This window comes from Bos indicus x Bos taurus, chromosome 15 (genome assembly GCF_003369695.1).
Source record: "Bos indicus x Bos taurus breed Angus x Brahman F1 hybrid chromosome 15, Bos_hybrid_MaternalHap_v2.0, whole genome shotgun sequence".
In the NCBI taxonomy this organism is placed as follows: Eukaryota; Metazoa; Chordata; class Mammalia; order Artiodactyla; family Bovidae; genus Bos; species Bos indicus x Bos taurus.
In genome coordinates this window covers 78481402-78491374 of record NC_040090.1, presented here as the reverse complement: position 1 = coordinate 78491374, position 9973 = coordinate 78481402, and the positions used below count along the sequence as shown (strand labels likewise).

At 40.2% G+C, this 9973-nt stretch overlaps 1 pseudogene; it reads right to left on the bottom strand.

Moving 5' to 3' along the window:
* Positions 1-4922: 4922 nt before the first annotated feature.
* LOC113905070 lies at positions 4923-5650 on the bottom strand (annotated as a pseudogene).
* Positions 5651-9973: the final 4323 nt, after the last annotated feature.

The window sequence follows — 9973 nt, the reverse complement described above, 5'->3', positions numbered from 1 at the left end:
ATGGACTAGCTATTTTCATCAAATCTGTACCAAATGAAAGAAACACAGTTAAACATTATGCAGAGGTCCCATTGCAACAGTATGATGTCATATTAATGTCCCAGTGTGAAATCCTGGAAAAAATTCTAAAATGGTGTAAGGAAGTGTTAAAAATTATTTTGACTATAAATATATGTGACTATCTTGGGCTCAAAAACTTCAGTTCAGTTCAGTCGCTCAGTCGTGTCCAACTCTTTGTGACCCCATGAATCGCAGCACACCAGGCCTCCCTGTCCATCACCAACTCCCAGAGTCCACTCAGACTCACGTCCATCGAGTCAGTGATGCTATCCAGCCATCTTATCCTCTGTCGTCCCCTTCTCCTCCTGCCCCCAATCCCTCCCAGCATCAGTCTTTTCCAATGGGTCAACTCTTTGCATGAAGTGGCCAAAGTACTGGAGCTTCAGCTTCAGCATCATTCCTTCCAGAGAAATCCCAGGGCTGATCTCCTTCAGAATGGACTGGTTGGATCTCCTTGCAGTCCAAGGGACTCTCAAGAGTCTTCTCCAACACCACAGTTCAAAGGCATCAATTCTTCATGCTTTGCTTTCTTCACAGTCCAACTCTCACATCCATACCTGACCACTGGAAAAAACCATAGCCTTGACTAGATGGACCTTTGTTGGCAAAGTAATGTCTCTGCTTTTGAATATGCTATCTAGGTTGGTCATAACTTTCCTTTCAAGGAGTAAGCATCTTTTAATTTCATGGCTGCAGTCACCGGCTGCAGTGATTTTGGAGCCCCCAAAAATAAAGTCTGACACTGTTTCCACTGTTTCCCCATCCATTTCCCATGAAGTGATGGGACCAGATGCCATGATCTTCGTTTTCTGAATGTTGAGCTTTAAGCCAACTTTTTCACTCTCCTCTTTCACTTTCATCAAGAGGCTTTTTAGTTCCTCTTCACTTTCTGCCATAAGGGTGGTATCATCTGCATATCTGAGGTTATTGGTATTTTTCCTGGCAATCTTGATTCCAGCTTGTGCTTCTTCCAGTCCAGTGTTTCTCATGATGTACTCTGCATATAAGTTAAATAAGCAGGGTGACAATATACAGCCTTGATGTACTCCTTTTCCTATTTGGAACCACTCTGTTGTTCCGTGTCCAGTTCTAACTGTTGCTTCCTGACATGCATACAGATTTCTCAAGAGGCAGGTCAGGTGGTCTGGTATTCCCATCTCTTTGAGAATTTTCCACAGTTTATTGTGATCCACACAGTCAAAGGCTTTGGCATAGTCAATAAAGCAGAAATAGATGCTTTTCTGGAACTCTTTTGCTTTTTCCATGATCCAGCGGATGTTGGCAATTTGATCTCTGGTTCCTCTGCCTTTTCTAAAACCAGCTTGAACATCAGGAAGTTCATGGTTCACGTATTGCTGAAGCCTGACTTGGAGAATTGTGAGCATTACTTTACTAGCATGTGAGATGAGTGCAATTGTGCAGTAGTTTGAGCATTCTTTGGCATTGCCTTTCTTTGGGACTGGAATGAAAACAGACCTTTTCCAGTCCTGTGGCCACTGCTGAGTTTTCCAAATTTGCTGGCATATTGAGTGCAGCACTTTCACAGCATCATCTTTCAGGATTTGAAATAGCTCAACTGGAATTCCATTACCTCCACTAGCTTTCTTCATAGTGATGGTTTCTAAGGCCCACTTGACTTCACATTCCAGGATGTCTGGCTCTAGGTCAGTGATCACACCATCGTGATTATCTGGGTCATGAAGATCTTTTTTGTACAGTTCTTCTGTGTATTCTTGCTTGTAAGAACTTGTAAGTTCTTCTTAATATCTTCTGCTTCTGTTAGGTCCATACCATTTCTGTCCTTTATCGAGCCCATCTTTGCATGAAGTGTTCCTTTGGTATCTCTGATTTTCTTGAAGAGATCTCTAGTCTTTCCCTTTCTGTTGTTTTCCTCTATTTCTTTGCATTGATCGCTGAGGAAGGCTTTCTTATCTCTTCTTGCTATTCTTTGGAACTCTGCATTCAGATGCTTATATCTTTCCTTTACTCCTTTGCTTTTCACTTCTCTTCTTTTCACAGCTATTTGTAAGGCCTCCCCAGACAGCCATTTTGCTTTTTTGCATTTCCTTTCCATGGGGATGTTATTGATCCCTGTCTCCCGTACAATGTCACGAACCTCATTCCATAGCCCATCAGGCACTCTATCTATCATCTAGGCCCTTAAATCTATTTCTCACTTCCACTGAATAATCATAAGGGATTTGATTTAGGTCATACCTGAATGGTCTAGTGGTTTTCCCTACTTTCTTCAATTTAAGTCTGAATTTGGTAATAAGGAGCTCATGATCTGAGCCATAGTCAGCTCCTGGTCTTGTTTTTGCTGACTGTATAGAGCTTCTCCATCTTTGACTGCAAAGAATGTAATCAATCTGATTTCGATGTTGACCATCTGCTGATGTCCATGTGTAGAGTCTTCTCTTGTATTGCTGGAAGAGGGTGTTTGCTATGACCAGTGCATTCTCTTGGCAAAACTCTAGCCTTTGCCCTGCTTCATTCTGTGTTCCAAGGCCAAATTTTCCTGTTACTCCAGGTGTTTCTTGACTTCCTACTTTTGCATTCCAGTCCCCTACAATGAAAAGGACATCTTTTTTGGGTGTTGGTTCTAAAAGGTCTTGTAGGTCTTCATAGAACCATTCAACTTCAGCTTCTTCAGCGTTACTGGTTGGGGCATAGACTTGGAATATTGAATGGAATATCATAGACTGTGATATTGAATGGTTTGCCTGGAAACGAACAGAGATTATTCTGTCGTTTTTGAGATTGCATCCAAGTACTGCATTTCGGACTCTTTTCTTGACCATGATGGCTACTCCATTTCTTCTGAGGGATTCCTGCCCGCAGTAGTAGATATAATGGTCATCTGAGTTAAATTCACCCATTCCAGTCCATTTTAGTTCGCTGATTCCTAAAATGTCGACATTCACTCTTGCCATCTCTTGTTTGACCTCTTCCAATTTGCCTTGATTCATGGACCTGACATTCCAGGTTCCTATGCAATATTGCTCTTTACAGCATCGGACCTTGCTTCTATCACCAGTCACATCCACAGCTGGGTATTGTTTTTGCTTTGGCTCCATCCCTTCATTCTTTCTGGAGTTAGTTCTCCACTGATCTTCAGTAGCATTTTGGGCACCTACTGACCTTCTCACTGGAGAAAGGAATGGCAAACCACTTCATTATTCTTGCCTTGAGAACCCCATGAACAGTGTAAAAGCTTAGTACATAAAACAGTACTTTGTCCAGATACAAGGATATCATGCTCTTCACAGAGGGACCATACACTATGTCTGAGGTCAGTTTTCTAAGTCTAGACACACAGAGTCTAAGTGTCTTTCCACCTCAGATGCTTGAGGACTGTGTATACAAATGATGCAAAATGAATTAAATAATTGGCTAAAGTAAACTTTTGGTTCTTTATCACATTTGGTCTTCAGCCTGATACACCTGGGCTTCTTATGGTGATGCATTGTCTGGGCCTCAGCTGGTCTCTGCTGATGCCTTTTGGTGTCTGGATATATGATCCAATGATCATCCATTCTGAGATTCCTTGGTTATATCTGGGAAGTTGAATGATTATAAGCTGTCATCTTCATAATCAGAAAATTTGAAATTAGAGAAACTTTGATTGTGGGAGTAGGGGATATCCTTAAAGAAAAAATAATAATTTTCCCAATTAGGCTTCATATGAAGTTATTCCTATCACTACTTACCTCCAGTATCTGTCCTCTACAAAGAAGCATCTTTTCTTCTTTTCCTTATCAGAAGTAGCTACATCAGTTTTCTTTATGGTTGGAGGAAAACCCAGGGTGTGGATGTCTCTTAGATAACCTGCTTGCATCTCAACTCTTCTGACAGCCCGGAACTCATTGCCTATTGAAAAGAGAAGCCCAAGAAAATTTGAGTGAAGTTGTTTGGTTTTAGAAATGCTTTTAGAGCAGTGTTGTGGAAAACAGAAGTCTTGGTTTTATTTCAACCAATTTATAGGTGGTATTAAGTCCCTGAATGAATGTATGAATGAATGTGTGAGTGAAAAAATAAATGAGTAGATAACTTGGTCCACTCTCTTTCTGGATCTTATATTTATTACCAATAAATTACAGTGACCAGTACTAGTTATTTTGTCTAATTGCTGATGACTTCTTAATCTAAATTTTCAACCTAGAAGTCTCTCCCAAGCTTCACATCAGTAAGTCAATCACTTACTGGATACTTTGTAGCTCCTGGAACAAATTCTGTGCAGATGCCCAGGGACCATTGTAATCACAGTTAATCTCGGTCATTAGGTTAAAATTTAGTAAAGTTATTTAGAAACAGTTTGGGGTGAGGGGAAGCTCCTAAACTAGAGACACTGACATGTTTATTTGAACAGGTGAACTAGAAACTTATTTTCTGTCATTTTTTTCTGATCTTTATTTTTAAGAGAAAAGAAACCAGATGGTAAGAAAAGAAATCCCAGGGCACATTTTAGGGTCAAACCTGATTCAATGTAATTGATTTTTCCTTAATCATCTGTAGTAAAAGGAAAGAGAAGCATTGTTAACATGTTCATTCTAAAACCTCCACAAATTCCTAAGCTGTGAAAGTAAGATTAATGATGTTTCAACATTGTGCTTGCTGACAGCAAAGAAGAAAATGCAGCTTCTTTTCTTTCAGCATTTCTGAAATGCTGTCAGAAATGCTGACAGCAAAGAACTTTATTTCATAAAGTTCTTCAACGATGATTGAAACAGAGTGCTTCCGGTGGGTACCATCAAATAATCAGAAATGCCAGTTCTTAGGATGTTCCATTTACTGCTCATTCTAGGTAATCAGGTCACTCTTGGATAGTGTCAGACGTTATTCCTGAAATCATCCAGAGATGTTTATGACCCGCCTGCTGCATCCTCAGCCCATGGTTCATCATCATCAAAGTGAACATCTCCATACAAACCAGGCCTGGTGGAGAGGTGTGACCCGAAACTTTTCCAGGTACATCAAAAATGATCAAAGTCTCCAAGTTCTGGGAGAGGAAAAATACTGGTGGAAATATAGGCAATCAGAATTTCTTTATGCCCTTTTTCAATAAGACAACACCAGATCAATAAAAACATTTTATTTTATTTATTACCTTTGAGTGCAAAGTCATTATGTTAGCTTTTCCTTCATAGATCCTGAAGAACCTAAGTGGCGTCACCTCCTCCCAGAACTGTCAGAGCTTTCGGAGTGGCAGAATCAACACGTCTCTAGGCAAATTCAGTGTATAATTCACAATTCTATATGGAAAAAAAAAATTGAAGGTACTATTTCTCCTGTGACAGTAATTTATAAAATCTCAGTATTATGTGTAAAATCTCTGTGGACCCATTACCTGTGAGATGAGTTTTCCTCTGTCTCTTGGGCTTACCAGGAAAGATGCAAAAGTGACCGATGCCAGGAACCCCAGCTCTGGGCTTGTGTGTCACCTCCAGGGAGTCAGAGTCTAGCTTCTCTGTCACATCCAACCCCAGGAACCTCTGGATTTCTTGCATTTTTTTAAAACCACAAGACCACTGTCCTTTCTGCTAGTAAATTCTTTCACGTATTTTTCAGGATTGTAGTATTTTTCCAGATATTAATATTTTATTTTTGTGCTATTCTTTATATTTTATTGCAATTTAGTTTGTTCAGTTCAGTTCAGTTCAGTCACTCAGTTGTATCCAACTCTTTTGCGATCCCATGGGCAGCAGCATGCCAGGCTTCCCTGTCCATCACCATCTCCTGAAGTTTGCACAAACTCATGTCCATTGAGTCAGTGATGCCATCCAACCATCTCATCCTCTGTCGTCCCCTTCTCCTGCCCTCGATCTTTCCCAGCATCAGGGTCTTTTCAAATGAGTCAGTTCTTCGCACCAGGTGCCCAAAGTATTGGAGTTTCAGCTTTAGCATCAGACTTTCCAATGAATATTCAGGACTGATCTCCTTTAGGATGGACGGTTGGATCTTGTTGCAGTCCAAGGGACTCTCAAGAGTCTTCTCCAACAACACAGTTCAAAAGCATAAATTCTTCAGTGCTTAGCTTTATTTATAGTCCAACTCTCACATCCATACATGACTACTGGAAAAACCATAGCTTTGATTAGATGGACCTCTGTCGGTAAAGTAATGTCTCTGCTTTTTAATATGCTGTCTAGGTTGTTCATAGCTTTTCATCCAAGGAGCAAGTGTCTTTTAATTTCATGGCTGAAGTTACCATCTGTACTGATTTTGGAGCCCAAGAAAATAAAGTCTGTCACTATTTCCATTGTTTCCCCATCTATTTTCCATGAAGTAATGGGCCTGGAAACTTGAATTTAAATATTCAGATCCGGCCTGCTTAAAGAAAAAGAAGCCATCCTCTTGCTTTTTAAAAATCTTTTCATCTTTTCCTCCTCCCCAAGTACAAAAGAGGAAATTGGATTGAGATTTGTAATGGGGAACTATTTAAAATATTGTCCACCTAACCTCTCACTTTTGCTCAAAAGAAGCATTTCTCTCTCTTTTTTTTCCTCAGCCAAGTATGTTTTTCACATACCAAGTCCATATAACTGTCTTATCAAACTAACTTTTTAATACAGAGGATCCTAAAATTATTATAGTATAGAATTATACTTTTCTCTCACTAAAGATGAATTAACTCTACTCTATCTGAAGTATGTAACTTCAAAGTGATAGCAGACTAAATTAATGAGTGTGCAGGAATGATCCTCTGAGTACCACATGCCACCTCTACCCTATTTGAAGTAGATTGGACAAGGTGTGATTTCTAGAAACTGGAGGCTCTGAGATCCCCATGCCAGAGCTGGAGAGAAGCTTGGGTACTCACTGAACCAGTGAAGTCAAACTATGTCTTAATGCAGCCAAGGAGTTTGCTCTACACAATGAAGTAAAATGGACGCTAGCTGAAAGTCAGAGGTAGGGGGAGCTGACACCCAGACTTAGAATCAACTGGACTATGAACAAGTGTGTAACTTCTGTGGGCCATTGTTTTGCCGTCTGTATAAAAGGAGGTGAATATAACATCATTCACCTGGTTATCATATGTGTTTTATGCTGGTGTATATTATTCACTCCAATATATTTACTAGAAGAAGCTTGCTGGCCTGAAATATATCTGACAATGCTCTCAGGTACTTCTTTGGCAAGCTCTGAGGTGCTTCATCTCTGTTTGAGTCGTAATTTTATTGGTGTTTACATACCCTGTTGGTGGATCTTATTATGCAGTAATGATGCAATGAAAGTTAAAGTTATATTAAGAGCTATTATTATAACTGGTACATATCTTGGGCATAATGTTAGTGTGTAAATTTAAAACATCACATCTGGAAGAAACTAATGACTTGGGATGAGAAGAATCCTGTGTTTAAGGTATTCATTACTTACTAAACTTACTGGAGTGTGTGTATACATTCAGCCAAGTATACAATTGTTTCTCAAAAAAAGGTGAACCCTTCCTAAGTCTAGAGCTATTACTGTATGCCAGGCCCTAAATATATGTTATTTCTAATCTGTAGAACAACCTTACAGAGTAGAGATTAGGATCAAAAAATTAAGTAATAAACTCAAGCTCAGGGGTAAGCCATTACACAAAATTAAATGGTTAAGTGATTACCCAAAATTCTAACCATTGCACCTTAGATGTTTATCAAAAGCTTCTTGGTTTGAAACTTGGCTCTCCCCCAACCTTTTTCTCTCATATTTTGATACTGTTTATTTTTCTCATTTTTGAAACTGACCCCAATTTTGCCTTTGATTTACCTCTTTGCTGCTAAGTCACTTCAGTCGTGTCCAACTTTGTGTGACCCCATAGACAGCAGCCCACCAGGCTTCCCCGTCCCTGGGATTCTCCAGGCAAGAATACTGGAGTGGGTTGCCATTTCCTTCTCCAATGCATGAAAGTGAAGTCGCTCAGTCATGTCCAACTCTTCGCGACCCCATGGACTGCAGCCTACCAGGCTCCTCCGTCCATGGGATTTTCCAGGCAAAAGTACTGGAGTGGGTTACTTCTTTAGTTTTGTTCTTTTTCCCCCAACTGTCTGATCATATGGGCTTCCCTTGTGGCTCAGCTGGGAAAGAATCCGCCTGCCATGTGAGAGATCTGGGTTAGATTTCTGGGTTGGGAAGATCCCCTGGAGAAGGGAAAGGCTACCCACTCCAGTATTCTGGCCTGGAGAAAACCATGGACTAAATGGGTCTCAAAGAGTTGGACATGACTGGGAAACCTTCTCCTCACTTGACTTCATCTGGTCATTACAGCTCATTCAGCATCTTCTGATCTGTGCCTACGTACTTTGTCACCTGAAGCTCGTGGCCTGTGCTGCACAGATGTTGTAAAGCCATACAGACAGAAATATAGTCCATCACATCCTGTAACTAAGATTGAGAAATGTATAACAGATTCTCACTTAAGGTATCTAGTTATTGGGTAAGCTATCAATTTCAACATCCAACAACCTAAGATTATAGACATAAATACTTGACCTTGGGTATGGCATGATCACTAGACCATTCAGGTATGACCTAAATCAAATCCCTTATGATTATACAGTGGAAGTGAGAAATAGATTTAAGGGCCTAGATATGATAGATAGAGTGCCTGATGAACTATGGAATGAGGTTCGTGACATTGTACAGGAGACAGGGATCAAGACCATCCCCATGGAAAGGAAATGCAAAAAAGCAAAATGGCTGTCTGGGGAGGCCTTACAAATAGCTGTGAAAAGAAGAGAAGTGAAAAGCAAAGGATAAAAGGAAAGATACAAGCATCTGAATGCAGAGTTCCAAAGAATAACAAGAAGAGATAAGAAAGCCTTCTTCAGCAACCAATGCAAAGAAATAGAGGAAAACAACAGAAAGGGAAAGAATAGAGGTCTCTTCAAGAAAATGAGATATAACAAGGGAACATTTCATGCAAAGATGGGCTCGATAAAGGACAGAAATGGTATGGACCTAACAGAAGCAGAAGATATTAAGAGGTGGCAAGAATACACAGAAGAACTGTACAAAAAAGATCTTCATGACCTAGATAATCACGATGGTGTGATCACTGACCTAGAGCCAGACATCCTGGAATGTGAAGTCAAGTGAGCCTTAGAAAGCATCACTACGAACAAAGCTAGTGGAGGTGATGGAATTCCAGTTGAGCTATTCCAAATCCTGAAAGATGATGCTGTGAAAGTACTGCACTCGATATGCCAGCAAAATTTGGAAAATTCAGCAGTGGCCACAGGACTGGAAAAAGTCAGTTTTCATTCCAATCCCAAAGAAAGGCAATGCCAAAGAATGCTCAAACTACTGCACAATTGCACTCATCTCACACACTAGTAAAGTAATGCTCACAATTCTCCAAGTCAGGCTTCAGCAATATGTGAACCGTGAACTTCCTGATGTTCAAGCTGGTTTTAGAAAAGGCAGAGGAACCAGAGATCAAATTGCCAACATCTGCTGGATCATGGAAAAAGCAAGAGAGTTCCAGAAAAGCATCTATTTCTGCTTTATTGACTATGCCAAAGCCTTTGACTGTGTGGATCACAATAAACTGTGGAAAATTCTCAAAGAGATGGGAATACCAGACCACCTGACCTGCCTCTTGAGAAATCTGTATGCATGTCAGGAAGCAACAGTTAGAACTGGACACGGAACAACAGAGTGGTTCCAAATAGGAAAAGGAGTACATCAAGGCTGTATATTGTCACCCTGCTTATTTAACTTATATGCAGAGTACATCATGAGAAACACTGGACTGGAAGAAGCACAAGCTGGAATCAAGATTGCCAGGAAAAATACCAATAACCTCAGATATGCAGATGATACCACCCTTATGGCAGAAAGTGAAGAGGAACTAAAAAGCCTCTTGATGAAAGTGAAAAAGGAGAGTGAAAAAGTTGGCTTAAAGCTCAACATTCAGAAAACGAAGATC